Genomic DNA, 14,061 nt, shown 5'->3' with positions numbered 1-14,061 from the left:
AAGTGTATTAATTAATATAATTTTGAGTCCTCTTTCCCGTCGCTAGCTTTCAGTTCATTCCATATAACCAACGGCAAAGCCCAGTTTTGGATACGCAGCAGCTTCGCTTTAAAGAATGCCCTAAAAATTAATATATTCCCCCTTTTGTTCACACTCTGTCTTCATATAATTGAACATTTTGGATTATAAATCGTGGATTCTCATACTGTTTTGAGGAGGAAGAATCGAAGATGCTGGAGCTTTTCCTGTTGGGTTGCACGGGATTGGTGGTATTCCTTCACGGAGCCAATTTCTTCTTCCATTCTCTTATTTCTCATATGAACATCCGTGCGATCAGGCATGATCTCGACTCCTTGCTTCGATTTTATGTTTACGATAATTTCATCTCCATTTTACTTTGATCGCCTTGTGCTTTAATTGGTACTTCTTCCACATTGATCTTCTTCTCCAGCGCAAACCAAATTTTCTGTGGCGGTCGATTAGTAAATTTTTGGTTGATCCATGTCCTTTTAAAATAAATTAAATTTAAGATTTGAAATCCTGTTTTTGGATCACGAAAAACTGTGGAGTATATTATTGTTTAGTTTGGTGGGTAAATTGCATATGTACTTTTTCATAAACCATGTAAAATTTATTTATTCATTTTTTTCATCTATCCTGCTTACTTGGTTGAGTAGGCCTTTAGTTCTGATTTTTAGTAAGAAAGCAATCTCTAATTTTGAACATAAATCATAGTGGAGGAGCCAAGATTGTGTAATTTAATGTTCGCCTTTTACCGTTTTACGCTATCTGTTGTGGGGAAAAGGCCAAGTAAAAATTTACAAGATTCGTGGTTTTGGAATTATTTTTGTATTTATTATATGTCAGTAGCCGTATGTGGTTCCTGGTCCACTCGCTTACTTTCTTATCAAACTTTTTTACATCATCAAATGCTTTGATTTTCTAAAAATAATTAGTTACGTATACATTTTGATAATTTCTAATAAGAAATAGAAGAATCTTCGTCTTTCAGCTCAAACCAGTCACTATTTAAATTTGTTTGGACAAAGTCACGAAGCGATGCTGCAATAACAATTATTTAATTGAAACTGAAACTCAAATAATCCCAGTCATTTGTCACGAGCGATTTAAGCGTTTTTCTTTTCCATGGTTGCATTTGTTTAATGGTTTGTCACACTTTTTTTTGTTACATTTCGAACGGCAACGGAATAAGATAAAATCAACTAAATGTATAATATGTATCTGTGTATTACATGGATTTTTAAATAATTTTGACCCGATTCTTGGATATTCTCCTGATCAACGTCAATGGAATTGCTAGATTTGTTTAACTGTGGAGTGCATCTTTTTTACGAAGTAGCTGTAAATAAGAATTTTGGCTCGATGATAATATATTACGTACATATGGGCTTTGTGATAAAATACTGGGTGGCTAATAAATCTGAAGGATTCTTTTCCCTAAGAAGCTAGTCTTTTCCAATTCGATTTCTCCTGCTGAACTTATTATCTAACATTGGGGCGCTCACGGAGAATCGACACAATGGAAGGGACGACCTATAAATGGCCACCATCGAGTCAATATCGTTAATATGACCCTTATCCACATTACATCTGATTTGAAGTACTGTTACTCGAAGCTTTATGGCTATGATTGGCGAAAAGGTCATCCAAAAAAACCCCATAACTAACATGCTAGGTTGCACCAAAATAGAAAAGGTCTAAGGGGTCTCGTCGTGAAAACAACAATGGCACAATGAGGTCAATGGATCTTCCCCATTAAGAATAGTCAAATATACTTCTTTGAAATCGAGCTTGGCTATGAAAAATTAATTGTTTCTTTATTGAGCTTACTGATAAGCCATAACTTGTTGATTCGTTTGTTGGTGTTTTGCAACAGTTTCTTGGGTTTTGCTGCATGGTAGATTGTCGCAGGATGATAATTGATTTCTTGAAGTATCCAATCCAGGGGAAACAGGATAAGCTTGCTAACGGAATGGGAGGGTATTTGTTTGCATGTCTACGTTTATTTTAGTTATTTCCACTAGTATTATCTATGTTACTAGGTAAATTGTGAGTTGTTTATACTCTATATAAATGTATAGTGTTATAATTATTCAAAAACGACCACCTTTCTAAATTTCTAAAGTGATCCCAGGTGAAAACTGTAGCTAGTTTTTACTTGGGTACTACTACATCTCATGTAAAACCTGTTACTTATTTTTAATGAATCAATTTCAAGAATTTAAGTAGTGTTTTCAACCTCTAAAAAAGAATCAGAGGTTGAAAGCACTCAAATCTTTTAAGATTTATGGATGTCCATGCTATTCAATTAGATGTTTGATCACTTGCACGTAACCAATATCAAGGCTTTTTTGCCATGCATACTTAATGTATGCTTGTTAACTCGTTCTGGTGTATGCTTGAGCATAGTTGATAAGAATATTAATTTAAAAGGTCTTAGCGCAACGAATAAATCATCATAAATATGATTTGTAAAGATAGATGTGTCTGAAGGCCCATTCTCTCTTAATTATTCTATCGTGATTTGTACTTGAAGCAGTTCAGTACCGCCAAAGAAATCCATCACCGCAGCTAGGAGGCCAAATAGTTGACAAAACTGGTCGCTTCTTGATCACTATCACGACAATTCAGTGTTGCGTTCCTGGTCCACTAGCACCTACAAATTTCTTTTTGTTCCCAAAATGCTTCTTCAAAACGCACATTTTTTTTTCGAAACTGCATCTCTTGTTCACTTCGACGAGATTACCTTGGCAGCCTCGGACGATGTTGCTCTAACTTCATCAAAGATATTCGCAAAAATGGTATCACTCTACCGTTTAAGATGTGAATCCAGTATCTTAAGTTTCAGGGCAAGCTCGACCAATCCAAGACCGGAAACATCAATGTTCCAATTTTTATCCACCTCCACCAAAAAACCTTTGCGATTCTCCCACTTATTTCGGAACATGAAAGGAGGTGCCTTTTGACCCCAAAATATTGCTACAAAGGGATCTCTCTGCAATTCCAATTCATTTCATTATCACCTAGCTAACGAGAATAGATTTCTTGAAAGTTGTCGGAATCGCTCCCATATAATTAGCTCATAGGAGTGTAATCAAGATGAGGTGTACCCGTGCAGGTTAGGCAAACACATCCAAGAAACACCCAAGAGCACGTTAGAATCATAGAGATGCTCAAGCTTACGCACATTACCAACCTAAAATCATACAAGTTGAACTTTCACATCTCACTGTCACATTTCATATATACCTAACGATTCACTTTACCTCCTGGTGAGTACCCAGATGCTATCCAGAAAGGACCATGTAACATTATAACAAGTTCTTCTTGATGTATTTAATTAATTCATAAACATTACTACACCAAACTGACATTTATTCCGTGAGCAGAAAAAAACTAGATGTCTTTTGTGTTGGAAATCCAACCAGGACGTTGTGCATACGCAAATGTAAAGTAGACCAAACTTCACCGGAAATTGATTGCTTTTTGCTGCCATTTCTCCGACAACTCGAAGACATATTTCTCATTTAACGCCACAAGATTTAGATCTTTGTAATGGCAAATACTCCAGAGTTTCTCACAACAATATCTGTAAAAATTCAAAATTTATTCAATAATGCATATTAACAAACATTTCTGTTCACAAACGAGTATTGAATGAACTCGTGATATTTTTCAATCAAACATTATGTATGCGCATCGGTTTAATTGCTAATTGTTTTGCGAAGACAGATTTAGAAGATCTTAAGTTTCATATAAGTTCTTGTTCGAAAAATTGAAGCCGAAGTACGCTGCTCAATTCAATCTAACATATTTGTGCTGGAAAAATTAGAAGGATTGGACGTAACAAACAATAGGCTATATTGGAAAAATAAATGAATGACAGTAATAAAATGAAGTAGATTGAGGCCTGGGATCGTTTTTTTCCTCGTTGTAATGCTCATACTTTTACTGATGGTGTTGTCTGGACAGTCCGACAGTTATTGCATGGCTTGACAAATGACTGGAATAGTTTCTGGCTAAAACTTTTTCTCGCAGTGCGTGTTTTGTTTTTCTTTTCTGATCGTCTCCGATTGCCCTGAATTGGTGATAAGAAATCTTCTAATTCCATTCGCTTTAGAAATCGAGGTTGATCTGAAAGAACTGCAGTTGCCTCATGTGATAAATGCTGACCATTGGGAAACAGGGATCCCTTCTCGTATTCCTCGTTTGGGTATTGAGCCATAGATTTAAATTCAAACTCAGGCTGTTGTTTCTTCACTTTGGAACCTTCTTTTACAGGGTCCGAAGGCTGGTCTTGAATGCATACGAGCCCCGCGAAGGACAGAGACTCACTGGAGGCGACTTCGGCAGCCACGTCTGGTGACATTTTCTTTGGCATGTTGGTATAGACTTGTAGCAAGTACGCAGAAAGCCTTGCCGGATTTCCAAGAATTTATATGCGAACCGTGGAGATGGTGATTGGGTGAAATGCTTATCTTTTATATGGATTGTTGTGCATTTGTACTCATTCTAAAGTCTCAACCGGCCATTGTGACATTGACATGCCTATCTCACTATTTCTTTTATGGATCCACTTTGCAAGAAGGCCGAATCATTCTCTTAAAGTTCATCTCTTCGTTATAAATGATCCGCTTACAGGGATTTGGCCGATGCGTTCAAGGTTAAACTTGTCGGATACTCCAAGACAAGGACATCAAGTATTGGTGCACCCATTTGAACTTGTTGACCATGTCATTTTCACTTTATACACACACACACACTTGCCGAGTCTATCATGATGAATATTCCAATGTAATTTGTGTGTTGGTTTTGTGCGACAACATTTGCTTCGGTAGGACCGACCCGGAGTCGGTGGTCTTGCATGGATGGGCAGGGTGGGGTGTGGAACAAAATCTCCTTCTTCTTATAAAAAAAATAGTCTTTACTTTTTCAATTTTTTTTAAGATTTCAAATGTTTTGTATAGTATAATAAAATAAATTTAAAGTTTATCTCATCCGTCCATCTCCTAGTTTTGTTATGTACTTGTAGCAAAGTACTTACATGAACTTGAGTATTCTATTATATTTGTGAATCAATATAAACACATAATTTTTTTTCCACAAATTATTCAATAAAAAATATTATTCCACATTTATCTATCATTTCAAACAACTATTATTTAATTTCTCAAATATTTTTTTTGTTTTTTTAATCATTCAATATATTTTTCTTTTTTATTTCATGTTTCTCGCTTATTTTTCGATTAAATTCCGTAATCCCATCTAATTTTTATGTTTCTTTTTTATCATCGGATTTGATGTTGATTCATCTCTTCGATGGTTTTCTTATTTTTTTCCTTATGAATCGTTCATATTTCGGGTTTTACTCCATTTTGTTTCCTCTTGTTTTTTTAAGTCTTACTTTGTTTCTCCATATCATTCACCACCATTAACATCACATCATTGTTCTTAGTAATTAACTTGTCTAATTTTAAATGAATACTCGAGCAGATTAATATATATATATATAGATATGATTTTTCTACGATGTTAATTTTAATATGTTTTTTTAATGATATTAGTTGGATAAAATGAGGAAAATTATTAGTATATAGTTGATAATATTTTTGTTGGATATGATCTCAAGATAATTGTTTCTAATATTTTATTATTTTTGTATAATGTTTAATTTGTTAATTTTTATACATTTTTCCTTATTGTTCTCATCAACTTAGTAAATACATATAATTTATTCGAAATAATTCAAATTTGAAAAATACAGTTATAGGTGGTAATACGATATTTGAGTAAAGTATACAATTCAATCATTGGACATGTACGTGGATTTAAATGAAAGAGTAGATTTATGGTGAGACGATTTCACGAATCTTTATTTGTGAGACAGGTCAATCCTACTGATGTTCACAATAAAAAATAATAATTTTTTATGGATGACCTAAATAAAAGACCCGTCGATTCATGAGATCTTCTCACACAAATTTTTAGCAAAAACAGTGTAAAATTCAATCAACACAAGTCAGCAACCGACTTGTGGGATTTTTCTCAGATTATTGCAAAAACCTTCGAAATATTAGACCACAACCTGACAGCCGTTGCAACATTCCGAGTTCCTAACTCTAATTCCACGGAGAATATTTCGACACCAGAAGGCGAAAACGGAAGTGTGGAACAAGTGTTTAAGAATGGTAGTGGCGGCGGACCGGGTGACGGCTTCAATTTATCTTTAGATACCTCCTAATTCGGAAACAGATATCCTGTCTGTTGTGTCATCACGCTTCCATGCTCTGCAAAACCATTTAATTTTCTAGCAAACCTTAATTGATAAAGGGGATATATATTGTGGTATTCAATCACAGTGTGGAACTTCGTTGAAAGATGTCTTCATGGGTCTTCCTGAGGTTGCTGATTTTGCGCGAAACTTCGCGGTTATGGTTCGCGTTCAAGGCCCTGTAAGTCATCCCTTATATTGTCTTTTTGCCCTTTCGAGAGCTCGATTAAGCTTATTTATTGATAATTTCTTGAATTGTAATCCGGATTTCAAGATTCTCGAGGTTTTATATTTCGTTTCACGAATTGTTTATGCTATTTCATCTCTGTTTGAAGATTCTAGATTGTTGTGCTTTTAACTTGATTTTCGGACTCTTTAACTTCTCGTGTGAAGATTCTTGAAGTTTTTTGTGTGTGTGTGGAAGTTGATGCTTATATCGTTATGGTAATGGATGTTTTGTTCTTCATGACTATCAGGACCCAAAGGGTTTGAAAATGATAAATCAGGCATTTCACCATTACAAGTAAGTTGTGATGGATTTGTGTTTTGACGTATTCATTGAACTGAAAGCTTGTTATTGTGCTGTTGTAGTTCAGGCAGGACAACACTCTCAGCGTCAGGAATGCTTTTTATGGTTCTGTTCACCCTGCCCGTGCAGGTAGTGCCTGCACGGGCAATGAACGGCTCGGATCACTTCACATGAGTGATCTGGGCCCACCTCCATGTAAAAAAAAAAAAATTGACTCGGAAAAATCCGAGCAGTTTGATCGACCTCTGCGGGCAGTGCCCGCAGGATAGGGTCGAATGAACCGCTTTTTATGGGTTCCCACCGAGACAAAAGATTCTGGGACAGTATTTGTTTCGACAGTTGCATCTGTGATTGAACCATTTTTATCGTCACAATATAGGGACAATGCAGTACAGGTTGGGTCTTTTTACTTATTCTCATGTACCCAGAGATTGCATGTATTATATTTCTTTGGGGTGGTTCATGGGCATTTCTATGCTCTTTCCCCTGTTAACTCTTGTGCTTTAATTCTTTATGACAAGGCTCATCTGACACAAGGTGCTAAAATTGATATATTGGCGGAGGTATGATTAGCTCTCAGAAATTTCTTAGTTTTGTAACACCTATACCGATGGTGAATGAGAATGGATGCATGCGAGATCTCAAGATTTCGTACTTTTTTATGACTAGGGAAAATATGATGCAGAAGATAATGATGACCGTCCGGACAAGGAGTCTTTACCTTGGCTGACTGCTGAACTCATATGAATAGCAGTGTTCTAAAAAGCGGTAGGCGGTAGGCGGGCGGTCACTTACCGCCTAGCGCCTAAGCGTTTAGGCGGTTTTTTTTTAAGCCCAAAAATCTTGTGACATATACGAGTTTTACTATAAAATACAACTTTTATGTCTAAAACTATGATTTTCTATGCAATAATAAATTAATAATATTTAGTATATAGATATTAATACGTTTTTATATATTACTAATATTGGTCAATCACTATCATATGTTTGCTACAACCTTCGTATCATCCATGATACTTCAACATTTTTCCGACAAAATATATAGATATTAACAGATCCGCCTAGGCTATCCGCCCAGGCGGCGACCATCCCGCCTAGGCGGCGCCCGGGCCGCCTAGGCGGCCGCTTAATGTGGCAGCGCCCAGCCCCGTCGCCCAGCCAAAAATCGAGGCGGTGGGCAACCGCCCACAGCCTAGGCGCCGCCTAGCACCTTTTAGAACACTGATGAATAGTAAGCATTTTATTCAACACTGGTGGAATTAGAACCTAAGTGAGCCTCTGAATTGTGAAGCTAACCATTTTTATCATTCCTTTTCACACTGGTAGCAAATACAATAGCATTAAATCTTATAAGCACATAGCATGAGTCTTTCTTTCATATTATACTGCTGGGCTTCTCATGATTTATATCCTTTCATATTTGGGATACTATCACGCGTATCTTCCTGCTCAATCATGGTTAAAGCATTATGAATAATGTGACTTGGTTGATGATAACTTTCTGTGAAGGTTGACATTCCACAATCATCTGCTGCCGTTCAGTCACTAATTGTAGCTTCTTGTGGTTTAATGGAAAATGCTTGGGAAGTTGGTTGGTCTCTAGCATCTCATAGCCGCGGTCCTCAACATATTATTGGCAATTCCCATGCACAGGTGTATAATCACATCTCAACATCTGCCTACCTGTCTGATTATGATATTGTTTATTACTTTTCCTATTTGTATAGTAGCATAAAAACGAAATATATATGCTATTGATGCATGTCCGTAACCTTGAATGGACATAGTTACATTGGCATGTGAAGACTGCGTACCAGTACAATTATTTTTAGCTAAATGTCAATATGTGAAATTTCTGTATTTTCTTTTAGTTACAACAGACAGTTTTAAGAAATGCATTAGCAAGGTTCTTATGGAAATTATAGTCTGATGATGAAGATCTTAAGGACGTCAGAGTATGAAGGTTCAAATAAGATTGTTTTAGAAATAACGGCGGCAGAAAAGTAAACAACAGATTGCCAAGATTTATAGGTTTTTTGTGTGCATAGTTCGTTAAAATTTAATTCCGCTATGTTCTGATATGCTTTGAATTTATATTTCAATTTCTTTTGGGATGTAAGTTTGCTTGATGTGAATGACTTTGCTCCTACAATCTGGATAAATTCTGGACCCATACTGGCACAATTGTAACAGGAACTATCAAATGATCATTTCAGGTTGAGAATTCATCCTTCCAGAGTCAGTGGCTTGTGCTGGGGACCGATTCAAGCAATCCAAGTCTCATGGGACAATCAGCTACGAGGATTGCGTTGCTAGCATTTCCTTTTAAACAGTCCATGGTGGTATTAATTTTGTACCTTATGTTGGTGGAATCACATATCTTTAACAAGTTATAGGTTTGCCATATATTGTCATTAAATTTACTTTTTTTTTTTTGCTACAATCTATTCCGAAGCACTGAAAATGATGGCAAGCCTTCTTTTTTCCTCAGAATTTGCCAAAGTTTCTAACATCTGTCCCAAAGAGAGGAGATCTTCTTCTAGTATTGGGTTCTCCTTTTGGCATATTGTCTCCTGTTCACTTCTTTGACAAGTAATTGCTGCTGCTTTGCTTGATTTTCTCCTCAATTCTTGTTTATTTTTCCTGTAATGCAACTTAGAAGGGAACGACTAAATGCATATATATTTGTTGACCAGATATGAAGGTTTCTGCTTTCTTTGTTGCTGCATTGATTGTATAATCTAAATTTAGGCAATCCCAAGTTACTTATGGTTGCTTTCTTTGAACTAAAAGACTGTCATACTGCTAGCCTAGGGCCGTATTATCATAATATCTTTATATATTCCCATTTGTGTTTGAGATGCTCTTTCTCATCTTGTTTCTTTGGGATTCAGTATTTCGATTGGGTCAGTTGCCAATACCTATCCATCCAGTTCCTTCAGTAGATCTTTATTGATGGCTGATATTAGATGCCTTCCTGGTGAGTGTCTAGTCTGAACTCTGAAGTTCTTATTATGCTCTATTTGTCCTGTCTTTCATGACAGCTTTGTTGCTTTATGTATCTCAGGAAAGGAAGGTAGCCCAGTTTTTGATGAACAAGCTCAATTTGTTGGTCTTTTGACTAGACCACTGCGACAAAAAATTAGTGGTACTGAGATTCAGGTATGCCAGATAAACATTACTTTCAAATGTTGGTGTTGGTTTTATTTGATATGAACGAGATCTGATGAAAACTGAATGTAGTCTTTGGGAAAAACTGAATCTATTGTTTGATATACAATGATGAATCATCTATGACACTGTCAATTTACGCTGGTCTTCTGTAAAATCATTGACCTTTTGAGATTTTAAATGTGAACTTTATTTATGCATCTGTTATTTTAATATTTTAAAGTACCCTAAGCGCAACTTTCTTCCGTGTCTTGTAAAGAGTGTTTTCCTAGACATGTTAAATGTGTTCTTTGCATCAAAGATTATTCACATGATACATAGAGATAATCAGGTTTCCCAGGAAATCTTTTTTGTCTTTGATTGCTTCATGTCTGCTTTACAAAAACTGTAGCTTTTATTGACAGCTGGTTATTCCATGGGAAGCAATTGCAATTTCTTGCAGTGACTTGCTGCAGGATGAGACTCTTTTTCCACATAATGGAATCAACTTGAACAATGGTAAGCTGGATACTACAGTGAAGAAGGCATTTGAACGTTGCTCAGTTGAGTTCTTAACTAATTTGCATTATCTATCCATTCAGGTTTCCAGATTCCATCTCGTGTTGAGAAGGCAATGGCTTCAATTTGTCTGATTACCAGTGATGATGGATCATGGGCTTCTGGAATTGTGCTTAATAACAAAGGTCTGGTTCTTACAATGCTCATCTCCTGGAGCCATGGAGGTTTGGCAAGACTTCTGTAAATAGTGAAAGAAATATGACCAAGTCACGGACGCTTAAAACATTTTATAAGTCCAATCAGAATCTGCTGCCAACAAATTATCTTACCAACGAAAATACGTTATCTAGACACAGCTCGACGGGCATAGGCCAAAGGGGCATACGTGCGCGATTAGATTTTATGGACCCTTGGCTGTGGACTAATGCTAGCATAGTTTGTATATCGAAAGGGCCTTTAGATATTGCATTGCTGCAGATTGAGTTTACTTCTGATCAACTCTGTCCTATAGTGATGGACTTCAGTTGTCCTTCACCTGGATCAAAGGCATATGTAATTGGGCACGGGCTTTTTGGGCCTCGATGTGGTAAGTTCCATCTAGTCTTCATGGCAGTTCTGTTACTTGATGGTTCATGTTTTCCTCATTTCCTGCTATCTGGATGTTAATTACAATGGGATTGTTACCCTGTTTATACAAGTATAGATATTGTTGTTGCTAGCAAAGTTTACGGCGTTGTTTGAAATTCTTTTACTGATTACCATTTTAAATGAGGTTTGGTCTTCTGAAGTAAGATCTATTATTAATACATGTCTTGTTGGTGGTGTTAGCATTCTCAGTTGACCATTTCTCTTGTGCGATAAAGAAGATTGAGTTAGTTTATTTCAATTGTGTTTTTAATGAGAATTCTAATATATTTATTTCGAAGAATCATTGTGGTAGACTGGTAGTTACCAAAAACAAGTTATTTTACCTTTTTACAATAGCAAACAGATCGGAAGTTTAGTGTTAAATTTGTTACTAATAATGTGAGCCACCACATCAAAATTTCATTTCGACATAAGGGGCGAAATGCTCTATTATGAAGCAATTACCATTTTCATGTACCTCTTGGATGTGTTCTTTGCAACTCCACTGCTTGATAAATATTTCAAGCTATGTTGATGTCATTCTCTTTTATCATTGTAATTTCAGTTACAGTTTATTTACAGGGTTCCACGTTTTATGAGTTGTTTAGACTTCCTGCCGTCTGTCTGCTTTGGTGTGATAGCCAAAGTGATTGAAGCAAAGGGGGCTTGGAAGCATGGATCGTACGAACCTAATATGCAAAAGCGTTTTCCAGCTATGCTTGAATCAACGGCTACGTTGTATCCTGGCAGTAGTGGCGGTGCTGTTGTCAATTCAGATGGTCACATGGTCTTGTCACTAGGTAATGATAATTTTATGTGATAAATGTGTAATCAATTTGAGCAACACCTGGTATACCATTACTTGGTAAAATATAAAAATCCATTCTAGATTGCAATCATTTTGGGAACTTAATATTCCTTTATCGAAATCTTTCTTCCTCCTCCATCTATATAAATACACACAATATACACACATGCATATTTGTACACTGAGTTTTTGGCACCCGTGCATCTTGAGTGTTTCCTTGTTATAGATAGATGGAGCTTGATATCTAACTTTTAGTTGTTCATGTTACATAGCAACTGCTAAGCACGGTGGAGGGACTGTCGTACCACATTTGAACTTAAACATGCCGTGTGCTGCTCTGGAGCTGGTGTTCAAGTTCTCCGAAGGTTATCCTCTCTTTCTTGAGTACCCAATTAGCATCTGAGAAAATAGTGGTGGCAAAAATGCGAAACGGGTATAGATCAACCAAGTAAATTCCAGGAAATGTGTGCGTAATAAGAAGGGTGTCGCTTGAATGATGCTCCTGTAAAAGATTTCAGTGTCTTATTATTGACTTCCTAAGCGAATGAAGTTTCTGGTAATAATCTATGATCTCATGATTCATGATTTGCAGAAGTTTTGGATTTTGGAAGAACTTGACAAGCCAAATGAACACCTTTCTTCTATATGGGCATTGATGCCACCACTGTATCCAAAGCTGGCACCCGTATTACACGAGCCATCTCAAATCCTCACAGAAGACAATAGCAAATAACAAAGGGTTCTCGATTTTCCAAATTTGTGGCAGAAAGAAACAAGTTGAAAAATATAGCGCTGCCCAGCACAACCAGCAGCTATTCCAGTGAACTCATGTGCAGTAAGTTGTGATGGTCTGGGTAAACGCTGTTTGAGCAAATGACTGGTAATATACTATAAACTGATTACTATACTTCAGAGGCTGAAGAATCAACAACATTTCGTGTTCTGATGAGGGTAATCCTGTCTTTTATTGCATTCATACGGTGTATCATACATTGCTGTTAAGCAGCTCATATTGCTCTGTATGACTTGTGTTCTGCTGCTTGTCTTTTTGGATAAATTGTAAACTCGTTCCTATCCTTTTCCTGGTAACTTAGGATGAACTTGGAACCAGAGATTTGAAGTCGTGAATTTTATATCTATTTGTTTGTTTTGATAACTTTATGTTGAAGGAATTTCAAGTCATCAATGTCATATAAAATCTATTATTCAAATTCGTCCTTTTAAATAAAATATTTCTTTATGCAAGTGTAATCTCAGTGCTTTGATACAATAGGACAAATCGATAACTGTTTGGATAATTATCTATAATAAAGTAATAACAAAAGAATGATGGAAACTATTTAAAACGATATTTAATATATTGCGATAAAGTAGAATGTGTGATATGATAGATTGTCATTTATATGCCTTTCATAAAACCCATTACCGACCGAAACACGTTGAAATAAAGAAAACCAATTCCTGTTGTTCTTTCTGATATCCATTTAACTTGCCTAAACTTGCTCCAAATAGGTTGGACTGCATCAGGTTTTGTGTCCTAAACACATTGCCCTCCTGAGCCTGAGAAGTTTGGATACAAAAGCAATGGCTATGCTCCGTTTCATTTTCAAAACCTTGTTTTTGTGCTTTGGAGGTATGAACTACATGTTTTCACATAATTTTCTACATTTTTATTACAAATAATTATTTCTAATGTAATTGTTATTTAATTCAACCGTCTGTGATTCTCTTAAAAAACTCAACTTTTTTTTAATGTATCATAGAAGTGCATCGTATGTTCTTTTTTTGTTAATCGAATTATAATAGTCATCGGCAATAAAACCCCTCATTTATTAGCCATTCAGTGGGGGAGTGTTTGGTTTCTTCGACTTAGTTTGGGTTCTAGATCATGGCATGTGCTTGTGCAAGGGATGTAAGGATGGAAGCCATACTTGAGTTTATTCTTTTTAGCATGTCGACTTCGAAGTTACAACTGCATGCAAAGATGAAAGAACTGCTCATAACCGTGAAGACTTGACTTGGTGTGGAGTGATCTTGGGCTATTCACATTTGCAAAAACTGTTCCTTGATATCACGACAGATGATCGAGACATGAGCACAAAGAAAAGTTTTACGGGAATTTTGGTGGAATCG

General features: G+C 36.2%; 1 long non-coding RNA gene and 1 pseudogene across 1 annotated transcript; both read left to right on the top strand.

Moving 5' to 3' along the window:
- The first annotated feature begins 26 nt into the window (after positions 1 to 26).
- LOC140829090 (uncharacterized) lies at positions 27 to 2,307 on the top strand. The gene is made up of 2 exons (XR_012117387.1): positions 27 to 337; positions 1,898 to 2,307. It is a non-coding gene; the product is annotated as an uncharacterized lncRNA (long non-coding RNA).
- A 3,723-nt stretch (positions 2,308 to 6,030) lies between these two features.
- On the top strand, positions 6,031 to 13,917 carry LOC140830302 (glyoxysomal processing protease, glyoxysomal-like; annotated as a pseudogene).
- The last annotated feature ends 144 nt before the right edge of the window (positions 13,918 to 14,061 follow it).

Source organism: Primulina eburnea, chromosome 4 (assembly GCF_022965805.1).
Source record: "Primulina eburnea isolate SZY01 chromosome 4, ASM2296580v1, whole genome shotgun sequence".
NCBI lineage: Eukaryota > Viridiplantae > Streptophyta > Magnoliopsida > Lamiales > Gesneriaceae > Primulina > Primulina eburnea.
The sequence above is the reverse complement of the archived record's forward strand: the minus strand, read 5'-3'. Positions and strand labels throughout refer to the sequence as shown.